Below are 18,008 nucleotides of genomic sequence, written 5' to 3' on the forward strand. Positions count from 1 at the left end.
GTGGATTTTCCTTTCCCTGATATAAGCAGACTGTGGGCAGGGGACAGCAAGGTTCCAAAAAAGGTAGAAAGGGCTTTGTGCATCATATAGCTATTCTATAATGGTTATTGCTTTTTAAAGAGGAAAATCCATGCATTTGGTTTTATCTGCTCTCTGTGGAACAGAATGAATCACCAGAGATATGGTCACAATTTGGGGACAAAATTCCAGAAAATTCTACAAAGGCTGCACACAAGTATAGACAAATGTTCCCTCTGTAACATTAGCCTCAAAGTCTCACCTTATAGATGGGTGACATTACAGCAGAAGCATATGTGAGGGTAAAGGAAGTATGAACTGACTCATACAGAAAACAGAAAATGTTTTCATACAGGCCCAAACAGAAAATGTCATTGAAACTCAAAGGCTTCCAAGTTCTGTTGTCAGTAAAGAATCACCCCAAGACGATGGAGCACGCAGACTCCAATGACTTCCTAAGCTTTGTAGCTATTCCTAATTCTTGAGAAAAAGGTTTAAAAATAGCTCCATTTTCCTGCTGCTGCAGATTTCTTTTAATCCCTCTGTAATGTGGCACAAATCCAAATCCCATATTTAATTTAATGGTTTAATTTTCACAGACAACTTGAAGCAAGCTATTTTTGCCTCCCAGGTCCCAGTCATACAGAAAAAGTTACTAGAGATGGATTCAGAGTATAATTCTTTGGAAGCCAATAGCATTGTAGAGAAAGACAAAACATGAGAGGCCTCCACTCACTGGCTTTGCATTTGTCCCTGATTTTGCAGACTCAAAGAAAACACCAAATGCATTTGTGCATTTGGAAGAACTTTCTCAGTCTTCTGCCATGCTGCTGTCCACATCCAACTAGAGCATTCATTAATACGTATTATTAAATCAAATAATCTCCAACAAAAATTAAGAGCATATTGATGCTATGTATCAAGAACTTGTTATGCTTCTGCACCCACAGCATTATTTAACTGGCATAGAGCACTGTCCAACTGGTAGCTTGAAAGGAGTTAATTTTTAGGCCCCAGGCTCTCACCTGGCCACCGCTCCCCCCACTGCTCTGGCTGGAGAGGACCTCAGGGAGGAAGGACGGCAGAGGGTTAGAGTGTAAACCACAGACTTGGGAGACCTCATTTCAATTCCCTGGGCTACCACAAGCTTCCTGGGCAATGTTTGGCAGATTACTTACAGAATCATAGAAAGTTAGGTTTGGAAGGGACCTCAGAGGGTCATTTAGTCCAACCCCCAACTCAAAGCAGGACCATCCCCAACTAGATCATCCAGCCAACGCTTTGTCTAGTCAGGTCTTAAAAACCTCCAAGAACGGAGTTTCCACTAGCTCTCTAGGTAACCTGTTCCAGTGTTTTATTGCTTTCCTAGTGAGAAAGTTCTTCCTAATATCTAACCTAACATTTCCCTTGCTGCAACTTGAAACCATTGCTCATTGTTTTGTCACCTGTCATCACTGACAAAAGTTTAGCTCCACCCTCTTTGGAACTACCCTTCAAGTAGTTGAAGGCTGCTATCTCCTTTCAGTCTTCTCTTTAAACTAAATAAGTTCAGTTCCTTCAGCCTCTCCATCTGCCCCAGCCTCCTAACCATTTTGTTGCCCTCTGCTGGACTCTCCAACTTGTCCACATCCTCCCTGTAGTGGAGGGCCCAAAACTAGACACAGTACTCTAGATGTGGCCTCACCAGTGCCAAACAGAGTGGAATAATCACTTCCCTCGATCTGATGGCTATGCTTCTACTAATACAGCCCGATATGCCATTTACCTTCTTCACAACAAGGGCATAAGCCAGGGGCAGGCAATTATTTTTGGCAGAGGGCCGCTTAGCAAGTTTTGCCAAGCTATCAAGGGCCGCATGGGTAACCCCAGCTCTTGACAGGTGCCCCGCCCCTGGTTACCATCTTGGAACTGGAAATACTGCCCCTGACCTCTGACCATTGCCACTGGAAGTCCCTCCCCTTGCACCTGGAAGTACTCCTTCAGAGAAGAGGGTTTTTGCTATCTTAGATCCGGGAAAAAAACAACAAATTATATACTAAAAATCAAATATGCATAATATTATATTTTAATTCAATTTAAAATATATATTTTTGTTGTGATACCTGTGTGTTTGTGCTTTATATGTAGCAGTGATTGCATAATAGCTCAAAATGTAGTCTTACTCTTGTATAGTGTGTGGGGTGTGCCGCAGAGTTGTGGGGTATGGGTGGGTGGCTGTATGTGGGGTTTGTGGGGAGCTGTGGATGTGTGTGTGATTGTGCCTGGAGGAGGGTGTGGCTGTGGGGTTTGCAGGAAGAGTTGCAAGGGGGGAGCCAGCTGGACACTTGCTGCCCCAAGCCTCATGGCCAGGTTTGCGGTCCGACAGCTTGTGCTGCCGCCAGGAGCTGCCAGGGAAGGGCCTGTCAGGCTTGGGGGGCAGTGTGGGGGGCTCCTGGACCCACTAGGGGTGGAACGAGTCAGTGGGGATGTGGCCTGGGACATGGGAAGCCCAAGGATGTGGTACAGAACTTTCATCCTGCCCCTGAGGCTTAGGGTAGCAAAGGCTTGGCTGTCCCACCCCCATAGGTGGCCTGGGGGTTGCCACCACCCCGGGGGAAGGTCCCAGCCCCCCCATGCCCTGCAGGGACCCAGTGGCCTGACAGCAGCTTGCCCCCTGGCCATGGAACAGGCAGGGAGGCTGTGCCAGGAGCCAGAGTAGAGTGGCGGCTGTTTTTCTGCTTTAGAAGCTCCTGCAGCTTCCAGGAGGCCAGGGGCCCTGGGGAAGCTCCTGTCCGGCCCTGGGGGCAGTGCAGGGGGCCACCTGAGGCCACTGGTGGTGGCACATGGCCCAGGATGTGAGAAGTCCAGGGATGTAGCACGGAAGTTTCTGAGACTTGGGACAGCAACAGCCTGGCTGCCCCCACGCACAGGCATCCCCAGCAGGTGATGCCACCCTGGGGGGAAGGCCTGGTCCCACCTGCCCCACAGGGACCCAGCAGCCTGGCAGCAGCTCGCCCCCCCCCAGTCCCAGGACAGGCAGGAGGCTGAGCCAGGAGCTGGATGGGAGCTGTGACTACTTTTTTCCTCTGAAAGCTCCTGTGGCCTCCCTGAGCTTCCCGCACCCTGGACCAGGACCCTGCTAGGTTTAGCTACCACTAGCAGCCTCGGGAGGTCACCTGTGCTGCCCCTGGGGCTGGCCAGAAGCTTCCCGAGGGACCCTGGGCTCCTCGCAGCCACAGGAACTTCTGGAACAGAAAAGCGGAAGTAGCTCTACTCCCGCTCCTGGCGCAGCCTCCCCACCCGTCCTGGGACCAGGAAGTGAGCTGCCACTGGGCCCCTGCAGGGTGGGGGGCCCAGGCCTTCCCCCTGGGGTGGCAGCACCCGCCCACCAGAGCCTCCCGTGGAGGGCAGCCAGGCTGCTGCTGCCCCAAGCCTCAGGCGCAGGATGGAAGTTCCCCACCACCTCCCCACAACCTGGGCCATGTCCCTGCTGGGTCATGCCACCCCCAGCAGCCTCAGGTGGCCCCTGTGCTGCCCCAGGGCTGGACAGGGGGGTTGGGAGTCAGCCACAGCCAGGCAGTGCCCTGGGGCCTGTGCCAGTGGGGCCCAGAGCAGGCTGGGCTCCATGGAGCCATGCCAGGCTGCCCCAGCAGGGAGAGAGGGGAGCCATCCTACTCTGGGCCCTGCCAGCGCTGGCTCCCATGCACCGCCTTGCTCCCAGCCCCCTGCCCCAGCCCTGTGGCCAGGCGGGGACCAGAGTGCTCCCGACCTGCTCTTACCTGAGCTTCCCACTCCAGCACAGGTGGGAACAGCCACATGGTCCCTGGCTGGGGGGGGGGGGGGGGGGAGGGCAGGGTGGTTTTCTAGGGGCCTGGCTTCTGCTGGGTCCTGTCACTTTTGACTGGAGCCAGAGACAAATAAATAATAATTTTTTAAAAATTTCTTGGGGTCCTGCAGGCCGGACAGAATGGCCTTGTGGGCCGTATCTGGCCCGTGGGCCATATTTTGCCCACCCCAGGCATAAGCTCATATTCGGCTTACTGTACACTGTAACCCAGGTCCTTTTCTTCAGCGCTGCTGCTTAGCCAGTTGGTCCATAGCCTGTAGCAGTATATGGGACTGTTCTGTCCTAAGTGCAGGACTTTGCACTTCTCCTTATTGAACCTCATGAGATTTATTTTGGTCCAATCCTCCAATCTGTCAGGGTCTCTCTGAGTCCTACATCTAACCTCCTGTGTATCTACTACTCCCCCCAGCTTGCTGTCATCTTAGTGGGCACTATATTTCATCTTCCAGGTCACTGATGAAGATATTGAACAAAATGGGCCTCAGAACTGACCCCTCTTTTCTCTGTGCCCCAACTCCCCAGCTCAGAAACAGAATAGTAACTGTTCTCTGACTATAAGCCACCCTGAGCTCTTGTTGGGAAAGGCAGCATATAAATTGCACACGTAAATAATTATATAACTTCAATAAATAAACAAGCAATATCTCATATAGGCATTGTAAGAATACCTCATACAGATGTTGTGAGAACATACCACAAAACATGGACTGTTCACATGTTATGGAAATAAGAACCAGATATGTCTCTCTCTTGGACAGAGAAAAAGCTTGATAAACTGAAGTTGCTTCTGGTCTGTAAAGTATAGGCCAGAATACCTATGAAAAACTAAAAAGTGAGAGTGTTGTTTTGGGTGGTGTTAATGCAGTAAAAGCTCGAACTAGTCCAAGTCTTCTTTCAAAGGCAATTAAGCAGATGCAAAGTGTATATCAATAGCAATATATGTATATTGATTGGTTGGGTTCACATAACGTCTGTAAGCACTCCTGTCACCTCCCCTCCCCAGGATGTTATTTTTAGAGATGGGGTGGCCGTGCATTTAGATAGAGGGGAAAAATATATAGAAGAAACTGCAGCTGCAATCACATTTTTGATTAGATCTCAGTACAGTGTCACCTGTCTTCCTGCAACTCATAAATGTGGGGCAGTAAATGCCTCCAGTCCTAAGTCCTCTTTCTTTCTCCTTCTCTCCTCTGTAAGTCAATAATGCATATCTGTAAGTATATGAAGATAAAATTCACACCTCAGAACCTTCTTTTATTCTACAGCTATAAGCACAGGTCACAATTAACTGCAGACACAAATCCCCCTGCTGTGTCAGGGAATAAATGAAATCTAAAGCATGTTGTTTTATATAAGAGCCTCCTTTATAATCTTCCAAGCATGTGTAAGGCTTTAGGGAGTAGCATAAAATACAGAACACAAAGATGCAGAAAGTTGGGATGCATTCTTCTCTCATTCGTATTTTTAAAATGTCAAAATTGGCTCGAACAGAAGAGACAAAAGATTACAAGAGGAGAGCATTGTGTGTTCCTTGTTGAACTTTCAGTAATTCTAGTTAAAAATGCTGTTACTAGAAACAGGATCTAAAAAGAAAAACCACACAATATTCAATTGTTCTAACATGCAACCACAATATTTCCAACAACTTTCAATCTTAATATTCATTTGGGAAGTTACAAATAAATGCCTGCATGTTATTTTTTCTCCATTGGGATATATGATTGATTAATGAAGAAAACGGGCTGATCCTCTCAGTTTTACTACAGTACGAATTTGTTTTGTGGAAAAAGTGGAGAGAATCAGCAGAGATCTGATAATGCACATCTTACTGATCTGCTCACTTAAAAACCCATTTCTCAAATTGTCTGCCTCTTCTCTCAACTCAGCAAAGATTTAAAAAGCAGAGGTCATCATTGTTAATCTTACAAATTATAGAGCAGGGGTGTCAAACTCACTTAGTGCCTGAGGCCAGATCTGGACCATAGGACTCCTTGTGGACTGGATCCAGCCTGGGGCACATGGCAGCACCACAGGTCACAGAGCTGCCACTGCCTCTGCATGTGGGACATGTGGCAGTAGCTCTGGCACAGGGCACAGGGCAGTGCTGGAGGTAGTGGCTCATCCAGCACAGGGTGGCAATGAGGCCAGAGAGAGGAGAGGTAAGAGCACAGCAGTGCACAAAGTGGTCAGAGGATACCAAGGACTTTATCAACCTTAATTCATCCTCCTGCTGTCAATCACCATGCCCACCAGGGCCTACAGGCCCTGGAATCTGTGACAGGCTGCTCCCTCTCTCCATGCCCCCCAACTTCCAGTGGCCCACCAAGCTGGATACAGCAGCTCTGAGAGTCATATGTTTGAGACACCTCCTATGTATTCATGCAGATAAAAAAAAATGCCTCAGAAGGCATTTGAGGAATCTTTGACATGATTTAAAGATGTCACAAATAATACCTTGACAGCAGCAGTACAATTCAAAGGAACTCACCAGCAGTGAGCCGGACATGGAATCAAGCGCCCTGCCTTTGTCAATAATTCCTGTACTTACAGTGCTGCTTCTTTTCAAAGGTGAATTTTGCAATATACTCTGAAGGTTATAAGACCAAGATTATTTCAGACCAGGGTTGCAGGCAGGTTGTATGTGAAAGGGAAGTTACTACTGTATTCACAAATACCAGATGACCCTGAATGTAAGATGCCCCCCGATAATTAGATTCTATACATGGAAAATTTATTATAATTTTCCACAAACTAAATCTAATTATTGGAAGATCATCTTAAATTCCACACCCCACCCCTCACTGCAGGTGGTCTGGTGGGGAAAGAGGTGATAAGGAGTGATGGGAGCGGGGGAGGGAACATGGTAGGGCAGGTGGGGAGGGGCAGTAATGGGATAGGCAGTAGGGGATATTGGGGGGCAAGTGGCAGGAGCAGGCAGTGTGGAAGCAGTGGGGCAGGCAGTAGGAGAGGCAGGCATCTTGCCCCCTGCTGCTCTTCCTCCCCCAAATATCCCCTATTCAGTTGCCCCACTCACTGCAGCTTCAAACTTCCCCAATTCCCCCTTTCCCTCCTCCCCCTTCCATGCCATTTGTCACCTGCAGCCTCAGTACCCCCCACCCCTTCATCTGAGACAGCAGGGGAAAGCAAGTGGGAGATGCAACTTCAGCTCCAGCTTCAGCCCCAACCCCAGGGAGCCACAGCAGCTGCCTCCCCACCACCTCATGCTCAACTGTACAGCATGGGGCTTTTTCCCGTATGTTAAATGGAGGGAACTTCATCTTCTAATCAAGTAAATACAGTAAATATTCTCAATAATTAACACAATAATAAACAGCATCGTCCAAACAAAATACAAGTGCATGTTGTGATGACTTCTCTGCTTTTCTACTGCATATAAGTTGCAAGTTGCTAATTTGCACAGTTCAGCTACTTGTACCCTCACCACCTCAATTAGTGCATATTAGCATGGCTCTACTGCATTGCTTTAAACTGGCTTCCCCAAATAAACTGTTCCAGGCTTACAATCTCTGTAACCTGATTCATTTCTCACAGAGAATATTGAGAAAACATTTAAATATGTAATGTCAGGCTAGACCAGAAATTATTTTGGCCCCCAAAATAATCTAGAGTAGATTTTAGATGCCAAAAGTCAAACAGATAAAAAAAACCTCCAACTCAGCTGCCACCCAACCGCATCTAAATTCAGCAGGCCCCGTGATAACATGTAAGTTGTCATAAGTGACTGGTAGGGGGTGCACGTACCCCCTCCCCCCGACAGGGCCAGTGCCCCCCCGACAGCCAACACTGATGCTGTCAGCAGGGCTGGTGTTCCTCCGACAGGGCCGCTGCCATTGGCAGCTTCTGCAGGTGCCCCACCAGATTCAGGAGGCACCAGTCACTTGTGTAAGTTGTCATGCTCTCTGCAATTTGTAATGGTGCAAATTCCAGAACTGGCTTTAGCGCTGGGTTGTTAAACCCCAGGCCCTGCTGGGATCCAGAAACAAGGCACAGCATCAGAGAGGGGCCTAGGCTAGTAGGTGTGCTGACAGGATGCCTCACACTCAACCTCATGCCTATGAAAAAATAGATTCTTAATCTCACTATTTATAAAATGAGGCCACCAGAGGAGGTAGTGATGGCAGTAGTGTAACTAGGGCAGGGCAAGTGGGACACCAGTCTTGGGTGCAGATTTAGAGAGTGTATAAAAGCAGCAGCTCCAAGGAAACCTGTGCAGTGGCAGCAGCATCCAGGGTGCAAGAAGTCCACGTAATTGCAGCTGGAGCTTAGCACCCCTGTCTCCTTCACCCTCTCTGCCCTCCCCATCCCCCTGTTGCCTTCCGCAGTCCAGGGGTCCAAAACTTCTAGTTGTGCCTCTGCATGGTGGTGCCACCTCCATTTTATAAATCAGGTACAGGGGATTCAGACACATTTTTCCCCATCTTCCAAGAAAGTCCCCAAAGATGACATTGCACTGACAGAAGCATGGGGGCAACATCCTTGATGAAAATGTGCCACTCCACAGAAAAGAATGCAAGATTCCCATGTTCAGGAAGAGAAAATGCAAAAGGAAGCATGACTCTGCAGCACAATTATGAGGCTATTCAGCTGAGACAAGGAATAATGGCCATAAGTTGTTTGAGAGTAGGCTCAGGCTGGACATTAGAAAACACTACTTCACTGTCAAGATGGCTAGGATCTGGAACCAACTTCCAAGGGAAGTGGTGCTGGCTCCTAGTTTGGGGGTCTTTAAGAAGAGGCTTGACAGTTACCTGGCTGGGGACATATGAGCCCAGTTTTCTCTCCTGCCCAGGGCAGGGGGTCGGACTTGAAGATCTACTTAGGTCCCTTCCGACCCTACATCTATGAATCTATGAGGTGTTCTGGGTTCCCTGTTCCCAGGATGTTTTCAGGTTTCTATCCAATTACTCTTTAATGTTACTCTCATAAACTCTCTCCCAGAGGAGTGTCCTAAGCACTAGGCTACAGAATCAAGGTCTCTGTACCTAAACCCATGAATGCTATATCCGTTTCTATATCATGGCCCAACTTCAGCAGGTTGGGTGGAGAGTGTATCTATTCCAAATTACTGCCCAGTGGACAGGATACTCTTGTCTCTGAGGAGAAAAATCAACCAAGTGCTCAAGCCACCAAGATCACTGAGAGATTCTAGATCTCACAAAGGGGGGGGGGGGTGCAGGAGCAGCGATCTTCACTGCAAGGGGGGCTGTCCTCCTTGTACCCCTGCTCCCTGAACCTGCCCACTCCCCCACACAAGGGCAGGCAGACAATACTGTAAGAGCAGCAGCAGGGACTTCTTTAAAGTCCCTCAAGCAATCCAAAATCTTCCCTCCCCCTTCATTTTTCTCCATGCTCACTGGCATGTTTCCTCCTCTACCCCTTTCCCTTTGCCTGCCACTGCTGCTGCCACTGCCCCCAGCTAACGCAGGAGCAGAGGGGAAGGCAGAGGGTGGGGTGCTCCAGGGCTAGTCCTGCCTCACTGCAGCTGGCCTGCACATAGAGCTAAGCTTGGCTAGAAACAGCAGCAGCAGGTGGGTTCCCTTCCTCTGTGCCTGCGTCTGGACTGGCAGGGAATACCCAGGGGGACTGGACAGGAAGGAGGAAGGTGCCTGGGTGCTGCCTGGGTGCTGCCACTGTCCCTGGTTGAGCTTGCTCCATGTGGAACCCAGGAGAAGGAGCTGCTCTGGAGCTCTCCCTACCCCCATGACAGCTGGAGACAGTAGCGGGTGAAAGGTGGAGAGAGGTAAGGGGAGGGGAGGGAACATGTCACTGAGCATGGAGGGTAAGAGAGGGGGAGAATTCTTACTCACTTTGGAGACTTAAAAAAAAATCACCAGCTGCTGCTCTCAAGGCATGGTCAACTGGAAGGGTGTGCATCCATTCCACTGCACCCCCCTGAACAATACATTGTGGAAAAGGTAGGTAGTGACATCCCCATGGTCAGAGATGTTTTGAAGAGAGTGAACTCTGCTCCTGCCTCTGAAAAGCCAGTTTCAGGAGAAAGTCCTGGGCTCTGGACTTTGAGTGCAAGGAAGCACCTTTCTTGTAGCCCTGATGCAGACAACTAAACTCTAGAGGTAGGTAGGAGTTCAACATTATTCTGTATGTAGTACTCCTGTTAGTTAGCTCTAGGTGGCTCCCCACTCAACATGCAAGATCTTTTGATTGTCCTTCTGAGGAACCTCTACTCATCTCCATGTACAACACAGGATGCCCATGAGCCTGACTTTGGCTTTTAGATTCCAGGCAAGTGCTTACAGTTTAAGGTTTATAGACCTTATACCCACTATGTGCTGAAGTCTAGTGTAGGCAACCTTTTCTGGATGAAGACCAAAAAGATCCACCCCAGGTCAGAGGAGGGTGGGGGAGCAGTCGCGTTCTGCCCCCCCCCCCCCATCTCTGTAGCAGCACAAGCAAAGTCCCCACAGCTGGTGTTTGTCCCTGAGGCAATGTGGGGAAAGTGCCATCCGCCTGCTGCTAAAACCATGGGCCACAGTCTGGCCTAAGCACTCCCCTGGATGCGGTGCTTAAGATTGTCAAGCCCCACTGACTTATAATGGAACCTGTGCATGTAAATCTAATTAATTACTTTTGAAAGTAGATTTCCACCTAGATTTTCCAAAGCAGCATGCAAAATTAAAAGTTTTGTTTGTATTTCAACTTTTTTACAATATATATTTTTTCAAAATTATTAAAAAAAAGACAAAAGAAAAATGTTTCAGCTCCGCCTTATTTTCTCAAAAGGCAGCACATTTCCACAACACTTCATTTTTGACCAAATAGCACATTCAAATGGATAAACAGTTCTTTTAAAGATTCTGACGAGCTATTTACAATTAAACTCAGTTTAGTCAAAATGCATCAGTTTTGCTACCCTCTGACTAGAGAGTGCAGATACAATAACCTTTCTGTTCACTAGGGGGAGATTTTCAAAACAAAGGCAATTAATGTTCTTCTGTGGCTAAAATATCCAATCAATGCCAGTTCCCCCTCACAGCCTTTTAAGGCTCATTTTGAATTAATGAAGAATGGAAGTTTCTCATGATAACTGCATGATTAAAATATTGTTTTAAAAAAGAATATAAAACACAGAGGAACTCAGTGTCACAACCAACCAATCCCATCATTTCTAAAAATGTCTGTGCTTCTCATTCATGCAGGGAGAAAAAAGAAAAAAAAAAGAAGGGAGAGAATACGGTCATTAGGAGAGAAGATGGAGGCAGCTCTTCTGAGCATCCTGTCTGCTGCCATCATGTCAGAGATATCACATTTTACTGCTGACACCAGCAGGTGCATGCAATTAGGTGACAGCAAAATGAACTACACCTTCCTTGCTACTGTTTCCAGCACACCTCACTGTTGGGAAATACAAGAGAACGGAATATAGGCATTTGCCACTGAATGATTCCTTGAACTTGCATGAAAAATGTCAATTTGAGTCGCTCAATTTTAATAGAATATGGGAGGTAAATATAAAGATACAAGTATCTAGTGAAGCCATAAGCAGAGAGAGGTAGTTAGCTGTGTGAGTCTCAGGTCAGGCAGAAGGGAGGACAGAGCTACACCTCACAGACTAACCAGTTCAGTGAAACCATAGAGTACTGGGACTATTCAGCAGTCCGGTTCTGAGTATTCTGAAGCAAAATTTCCATATTTACCCAAATACAAGGAGAAACTGATTTAAGACAACCCCCCACCCCCAATAATTCTATTGTAGACATGGAAAATTATAAATTTGTTATAATTGTCCATGTCCAGAATCTAATTAGTGGAAGGTTATCTTAAACTCATCCATCCATGGCTGTGGTGGGGAAAGCATCAGCAGTGGGTGGGGGTGGGGTGGGGGGGGCAGGAGGCTATACCCCTGCCTGCCTCCCTACCCCTTACCTCCCCATGCCTGCATCTCTCCCTCTGCCACCTGCCTCAGCCAGTGCCTGACCCCTGCCACCTGCGCCTGTCACTTATTCCCTCCTGCTGGCAGCCCCTCTGCAATATGCCCGCCCCCCATGCCTGTGCCTGATTCCTGATGTCTGCCCCCACCCCTTGCAGCCTGCTCCCCCTGCAGTCTGCCTTCTTCGCCTATGCCTGTCCCCACCTCGTCCCCCATGCCTGACCTCCCACTCCCTGCTCCCCTCTGCTGCATGCCCCACTCCCTGCCCCTCCATGCCTAACCCCTGCCACCTGTCCCCTCCCCACTCACTGTCCTATCTCCCTTTCAGTAACAGCTCTGCTCTGGGGCAGTCAGCAGTGGTGGCCCCAGCCCAGCCAGGCAGAAACAGCAGCAGCAGCACTGAGCCCAGAAGAGTTGAGGCTGGAAGGGACTGAACTGAAGCAGAAGCTAAGCAGCAGGGGTGGGGAGGGGGGAAGCAGCAGGGGTGGGGAGGGGGGAAGCAGCAAGGTATCCCCAAACCACACACCATGGATTTATCCTGTATGTCTCTACCACTGCACAGTCTCACCCTGCACTTCCCAGCTGTGAGCCCCACCTTCGCCCAATGAGCCCCCACTGCCTGAAGCAAGCAGTGGCTCAGCTCCAGCTTTGCCCCTGGGCCAAAGCTGGAGCTGAGCTGCTGCCCTCCTCAGGTCAATACCCAAATTTAAAAGGATGAGGCTTTTTCCCCCCACCATGCTAACTGGAGACAAACAACCTCATTTTGGATTTGAGTAAATATAATACTACGAGAAAGGAAAGATTCAACTGGCTTCAGTCTGATCTCATTTTACTTCATGTAAATGAAGAGTAAGTGAAATCACTCTTGATTTATAGTATTCATTTATACAATTGACCACTGATAACTAGGAGGAGTACCAAATCCGGACGAAATATACAGATAGAATAACAACACTGACTTGTATATAAAGGAGAGGAAGGCATTCCAAGCAAAGTTTCTTTATACATGTAAAGGATGAGGTTATCAGTAAGGAATATTTAATTTGGGTTAATTTTAGTATCAAGGGACAAGTATAATATGAGACAGAAACAGACCAGACTTTAGCCAAGACATTGTAAAGGTCAATATTAATAAAACTAAAAGACTGTTTTCTGTCTCCTGTAGAGGACTGCACAACAGTAAAAGGAAAAAATACCAATGGGATAAAAGCAAGGTAGATGCTCTTGAGGAAATCTCATATTCAAAATTTACAAGAAAGCAGTATTGCCACTGAATATTCATAAACAACTCTACTGTGTGATACGAACATTTTGCCCATCAAACCTACTAAATATGGCTAGAAAGGCGAGTCTGAATTTCCAATTAAATAATCCTCTCTCAAGTTTGGGCTGCTTTTTATTATTATTCCATTTGTTTACATTAATCTATTCACACTTGCTGGGGAAGTTTCTTTCCTCTCTTATCTGAAAGTGACAATGAATGAAAAGTACCTTTTCTTCTGTTATCTAAGGTGATAATGGAGAATTGCAGTGTCTTGCCAGAGGCTGCAGGATGCCTTTTCAGCACTTTCATAAAATCATCAAATGAAACTGGAGCAAAGGCTAATTTTTTCCAAGTAGAAATATCTCCCTGGGGAGTTACATTAATGAGGACCACAGCAATGCATAATACTTGACTGTATTAATTATCTGCAGCTGACTGTCAAGAATTTTACTTTCCAGTAGCTGATTCCAGAGAATGATAATTAATTTATTGAAATATTATCTATTTTCCTGCAATTTTACAAAAATGCTCCCATCAGTCTAGTGACTAGCAACATCAACCACATTTTTATCTTGTCTGGCATAAACCACTTGACTGGGATTAGCATAGGAATGCAATGTGCCTTGGCTAGTCATCTTAATGGATGACAGTGACAAAGATAAGTTTCTGTTTCACAGAAGACAGTGTATATTATAAGTGATTATTACAGCAGGCCTATTAAGATTTTTTCTCCGTCCATGGCTGAAAATATTAGTATTACCATTTAAACAGAATTGTTTTTTTATGAAGATGCTCTCTCCTTATGGGGATAGAAACATCTGTTGAAAAAACTATATTGTTATTACATAACCCTTTAAAGCAGGGTCAGACAATTATTTTAAGTAGAGGACTGCTTAACAAGTTTTGAAGAGCTGTTGGGGGCTGCATAGGTTGCCCTGACCCCTGGTTGCCACACTGGGACCAGAAGTCCTGCCCCCTAACCTTTGCCACCAGAAGTCCCTCCACTTGCTGCCCCATGCCCCCACCCCCCCAATACTCCTCTTGGAAGGGGGGGGGGGGGGCATCTTAGAACCATAAAAAAACCAAATCATACACTAGAAGTCAAACACCTACTACATTTTATTACAAAAAATATTTGTCATGACTTGTGATTGTGTACTTTATATAGAAGGGATTGCATAATAACTCAGAAATAAAGTGTCACTCTTTTATATTGTGTGTGTTATGATGGGGTGTGTGTGTGACTGTAGGGGGGCACAGGGTATGTTGGGGTGTATGTACATGTCAATAGGGGTTGTGGGAACAAGATGTAGGGTGAGGAAGGTTGGGGGGGGTGTATGGACCTCCCCCACACTCCCCACATGGCATGCAGGCCCTGCTGCCTGGCAGCAGCAGCAGGCGTGGAGGCCAGGACGCTTGTGCTCAGTGCAGTACCAGCCACCTCCATCACAGGGGGTCTGCATTGCATGTCTGCAGCTCCCACATCCGCAGCAGGGAAGCCCCACGCTGGACTCTGTGGGGAAGCAAGAAGTGGGGATCCCTCCACTCATGGTGGAGTGTGGGGACCTGCGCAGCAGGGGGTGGGGAAGGCAGTAGGCCACTACTTTTGCTGGAGCCCCAGAGATAGAGGCAACCAGGCAGGTTGCATGCCTCCCCACCGCATGCAGTGCTGGCCAGTGCCACACTTTACTGGGTGCCTGTGCCAGGCACAAACACCATGACCTCCTCTCCTGCTACTGCTTCTGGCAGCAGGGGCTGCACGCTATGGGGGGGTGGGGGTCCCTACACCCCTCACCCTCACACCCTGCCCAGCTGAGATCCACATTCCCACTGCCCCTCTGGGTGCAGGCTGTGTGCTGTGCTCGGTGCTTCTGCCCAGCTACAACTCCACCCTGCCCTCCCACTCACCAGCCCTGCTGCTTCTCTACCTGCTGCTTTGAGCGAGTTGGACTTTCAGGAAGCCAAGCAGATTTCCATGGGGCAGCTGTAGCAGGAGCCCTGCCTGGAAGCTGCTGCTGGATGGGCAGAGTCCTTCCGCCCAGGAGGGTAGGAGTAAGGCACGGTAGAGTATGTTGTGGGGTTGTACACATGGGTGCCTCACTCCCACCCTCATTGGCGGAAGGGCTGGGCAGGGCACAATTCATTGGGGGGTGCCACAGGCCAGATGAGCGTGCCTGGCAGGCTATATCTGGCCCACAGGCCGTATTTTGCCCACCCCTACCAGAAAACAACTGCTTCTGGGAAACAGGGATATTCAGAGAGGACATTAATTGTGGAATGGGTGCTTTTAAATTTTGCCCTACTGAATGAATTTAAGCTACAGCTTGGAAGTACAGGAATGGGTTACAAAAAAGATGTTACACTGATTGGCCAATTCTCACCATGTTATCATGAGTGCCATAATATTTGTGGCTGTTGTACTTAAAGCCTCAACTACTAAAATCATGTTATCTGAAAAATCTCATATTTCATTTCTTAAAGAAGTTTAGTTTCTAGCTCTTGAAGCCATAGGGACAAATTACAAAGTAGTGAATCCTAAATGCTCAAACAAAAGTCAAATAAAAAAAATTATTATTATTTTGTAGAGTGTGCATGATTTATACCAATCCAATGGATGTCTTGGACTTTATTCCTGATTTTTGAAGGGAGATGGCAATGCAAGTATAAGGTGATGATATGGAAGAAAGTGATGGGTGGGGGGGGGGTCCTAGGTGATGCTTGAGAAAAAGAAAGGAAGTAACCTGCTCTGTCAGGTGAGAGGACCTGTACCATTGGTTACTACAGGATTTAAGCCGTCATTTAAAGTACATAAACATACATATGTACCAAATGTCTCCCTGGATTAGCAGACTGGCTTGTGCCCACAACTTTGACAGAAATTAACATGTTTTCTCTCTCTCTCTTTTTTAAATCTTCTCTTTTCTCTATACCAACCAGGAGGGCTGGAAAGCCAGAAAACAAAACTAACCACCCAACCAACCAATCAACCAACCAAATGCAGCAGAGATGTCTGCACAACCTACAAGATTTTCAGTATGGGGAGGATGAAGGAAGATAACTGTTTCCCCCTTCCAGCAATCAAAATTATGGGGACAAAATTATGACACATCCACAGAGGAAAGGCCGACTCAAAAGAGACTCCCCCTCACTAATGTGGAGTCAGGCAAAAAAAAAAAAAAAAGACATCAAGCAGTGACATCCGGGTAGTGTTGCTGAGCCACTGAAGTTATTTCCTTATTCACCTATTGTATTGACTTGCAGATAAGCATTTTTTTTCTTTCATATTTTAAAAATCTCTCATATACATTGAAAATTACAAAACAGTCAAAGGATTCCCCATAAATGTATCTGCTTTCATGAAAGAATGCAAATAAGATGGACTTCACCATGATTAAAATACTGTGGCTAGTTAACTTTTCAAACCCTAATTTGGTCCATACTCATTAAAATCAGGAAGAGGGCCTAAATCTGGGGCAGCTCTATAATTTGAATATGTAAATTAGCACCTGTGCCTGTAAATTAGAAGTATGCTTTTTACCTCCTGCTGTACTGAATACAGATTTTGGTGCCATAGGAATATTCCAGGTCAGAGCTGAAATTCAGTCTGAAAAAGCTCTTTGTTTCTACTCGACCTGTGTGCATGCGATAGCAAACAGTTGCCTATGAAGCCACATCCGGCAGTGCCAGGTGGAAAAATCTCTCAGAGGGCAGAACTTTGCATGACAACAGGGTCTTATGCCCTCAGAAATGTGAGATACCTCACATAAATTGGAGCAAATAAGAAACGAGTAAACAAAAACAGAAACATTTTTCCTAATATGCAAAGATATTAGCTAAGATTCCATCTGTATACTTCTCAGCACATACAAGCTTTAAAGTTGATGAGATCCTCATTTATATTCTGGAGAAAGGGAAGAAAACATTAAAATAAAGAAGTTCAGGAAATCAGCAATAAATAAAATTAAAGCAAACAAAATAAAAATGCTCAGTTATAACTGTATCCTTCTTACTTGCCATTTTATAAAGCTGGGTGGAACTGTTATTAGAAGTGCTATACACCCTGCCCTGCACCACCAATTTACTGTACCTATAGTTTACCATCTCCCCCACCCCCCACATCCTCTCAATCCCTGAAGTGATCAATTTACTGGATTAGAGAAGATAGCATTTTATTTAAAAGATGACAAGACAAAAAAAGCAAAAGGGGACCAAAAGGGGCCGAACAGGAAAGATGGTGAATTACAATACTGAAAATAAAAGTGCTCATTCCTTGTATTTTGGCAATGGCATTGATTATTAAAAGTTTTTAAGCATATAGCCTTTTCATCATGCAGTTTTAATACAAAAATTGACATATCGGACATGCCTTGCATTTAAATGCTGATCTTTCTGCAGCAGATGTATTGTTGACCTAGAACAAATGTCGGGACAAATAACTTTTTTTTTTTATCTAATTTCCCTCATATTTAACTGTGCTGCCTCTGTTCCCAATGCATTGTGGTTGCAGGTGCAATTCAAAAGGTGGGAAGGGAAATGGTACTGAAAGGAGTTAGAATGTTGTTGTTACTGATGATTTAAATAATTAAATGAATTCCACAAATGCAGAAGTTCTTTGGCTTCATACAGAAAACCACGTTCAACCCTCTGATGGTACATGCTTAATATAAAATAATATTCACAAAACAAGGCAGGTAAAGTGAACAAGTATAAATCCCTTTCTTTGGGATATATGCTCCATTCACTGGTACCTGCACCTGCTCATTAACAGTAATGGGAATTATGTACCTATATGGGGAAGAATATATGCCAGTCAAGAAGCTAGTGGTTCAGATATATTGGCAATTCTCTTAGCTACCCTCAACAAAACATGAAGGGAAAAGGCTGAATTCATTTTGCTTCATTTCTTTAAATTATATACAGCTGTAAATTTTATTTAATAAATCCATTGTTCAAAAGTGTATTAGAACATTCGAGCAGCAATAATGTTTACT

The 18,008-nt window shown here is 46.4% G+C and overlaps 1 protein-coding gene and 1 long non-coding RNA gene across 24 annotated transcripts in view; one reads left to right on the forward strand and one right to left on the reverse strand.

Moving 5' to 3' along the window:
• The window catches only part of LOC132245902 (uncharacterized), a 37,894-nt gene extending 24,759 nt beyond the window's left edge, over positions 1-13,135 (forward strand). For 2 of the 3 annotated variants that reach the window (XR_009457601.1, XR_009457600.1), the window contains one exon: positions 11,023-11,696. This is a non-coding gene — a long non-coding RNA (uncharacterized LOC132245902). Of the gene's footprint in view, positions 1-11,022; positions 11,697-12,918 lie in introns of those variants that run through there. The other variant, XR_009457602.1, reaches the window with a different exon arrangement.
• NRXN1 (neurexin 1) overlaps positions 1-18,008 on the reverse strand; it is a 1,201,358-nt gene that overhangs the window by 217,050 nt on the left and 966,300 nt on the right. The window lies entirely within an intron of this gene.

Source organism: Alligator mississippiensis, chromosome 1 (assembly GCF_030867095.1).
Source record: "Alligator mississippiensis isolate rAllMis1 chromosome 1, rAllMis1, whole genome shotgun sequence".
In the NCBI taxonomy this organism is placed as follows: Eukaryota; Metazoa; Chordata; order Crocodylia; family Alligatoridae; genus Alligator; species Alligator mississippiensis.